We start from the raw sequence: 2249 nt of genomic DNA, 5'->3' as shown, positions 1-2249 counted from the left end.
CCTTTTTCATCCTCTGCGTCGCTGAATAGACACTGTGCGCATGTGCACAGCATCTAGTCCTTCATGCTGGGGGGACTCCCAACTGCCCCTCCCTCCCTGTGCACGCTGCTCACAGCCTCACCCCCCCCTTCAATCTTTAACTTAACTGCCACAGTGCCAGTATTTGTGTGCAGGCTGGCAGGGGGATTCAGAGAGTGTCTCTCCCTCCCCGCACATGTGTCTGCTCTCTGCTGCGCCGGCCCCTGAATGTATGACAGGAGTCAGGCCGGCCTGGGCGCAGGGAGCAGGGAGCAGAAGAGGACACAAGCAGGGTGCCTGCCACTGGACCAGAAGAAATGCAGCTTCCAGTGGCAGAAGGGTAAACAGAAGGGAGAAGCAGCCTGCAGTGAGCCTGGAAGCGGAGGTCCCCATAGGATGCAGTAGTTTATTGGTCCGGCGTGTCCGCCAAAAGCCACCTCCTTTTAAGCCCAGGTTAGTAACCACACACACCCTAACTCTACCTATACACACCCCCCCCCGCAAGCCTAACTCTATTTATACAATCCACCCCCGCAAGCCTAACTACAGTGTATACACATCCCCTTCCACTGTACACTGTTACCCACCTGCAGCCACTCCATGTACCCCACATCCCCAACCATACTACTAATGCACTCACCCTCACCACCCCAACACCCAAACCTCCTAACCCCCTAGACCACCACAATACTCTACCTGCCCATAACCCTACCATATTACCAATGCACCCATCCGTCCCACACTACCACCGCCCCCACACCAATGAGCACCCTCCCCCACCCACCACCCACACCACAACAAAACGCATGCAACACCGCTGCACCCGCCCCTCCAGCACCCACAGGAACCCCTAAATCCACTTGCACAACCACGACAACCGCCCCTCCCACACCTACACTACATTTCCTCCTCTACCTGCCAAAACACTGCACCTGCCTCTCCTGGCACAAATACACCAACACACGCCACACCTCCACCCCAAATTCCTTAACTCAAAGCATCCATGCACCCACCCATGGCAACACTATACCAGCCCTTCCTCCACCTACTCTGCCGATGCGCCCATTCCTCACCCAAACACACTACCCTTGCTACTACACCCACAGCACCACCACAAATGCACTGCAGTAAATGGTGCACCAGCACACCTAACCAACCCACACCACCCACATGGCCAACCACCCCACATACACTCCACCACACACAATATCCCCCCATCTGCCACTTCACAACACACACCACCAGCTAATGCCTTTTCACACCCATACCACCCTTGCACCCAACCTTCGCACACCCACCACACCCCAACCTACAACATCAACCCCCCAACACCCACAGCACCCCTACATCCACCTGCATAAACACTGCACCTGCCCCTCTCCATCCCGAAGTACCCCCGCAAGAAGCAGCACAAACACTGCACCTGCCCATCCCCCTCCCACATTACCCACACACCCATCTGTCTCCCAACCACACCACACACTTCCCACAGCACACCCGCAAATGCATGTTTCGCAACCAGTGCACCCAGGCACCACACCTACACACACCACCCACACGGACCACCACCACACGTGTAACTCCACCACCCACACTATCTCACACCTCACACTAGCCCACCCACATGCACCCCCTGCCACACTTGCACACCTCTGCCACACACAGGGGTGCTGGAACGTTTTTAGGTTGGGGGGGGCAAGATATAATCTCATTTTGGCGCCCCCTAAATTGCTATATGTTACCCCCTGATAGTTATACACAGGGCAGTGGCATATACATGTGGGCATTATACACACGGGCAGCGGCATATACATGTGGGCATTATACACACGGGCAGCGGCATATACCCATGGACATTATACACAGGGCAATGGCATATACACATGGGCATTATACACAGGGCAGCGGCATATACATGTGGGCATTATACACACGGGCAGCGGCATATACACATGGGCATTATACACACTGGCAGCGGCATATACACGTGGGCATTATACACAGGGCAGCGGCATATACATGTGGGCATTATACACACGGGCAGCGGCATATACATGTGGGCATTATACACACGGGCAGCGGCATATACCCATGGACATTATACACAGGGCAATGGCATATACACATGGGCATTATACACAGGGCAGCGGCATATACATGTGGGCATTATACACACGGGCAGCGGCATATACACATGGGCATTATACACAGGGCAGCGGCATATACACGTG

This window comes from Crinia signifera, chromosome 7 (assembly GCF_055691185.1).
Source record: "Crinia signifera chromosome 7, ASM5569118v1, whole genome shotgun sequence".
NCBI lineage: Eukaryota > Metazoa > Chordata > Amphibia > Anura > Myobatrachidae > Crinia > Crinia signifera.
The sequence above is the reverse complement of the archived record's forward strand: the minus strand, read 5'-3'. Positions refer to the sequence as shown.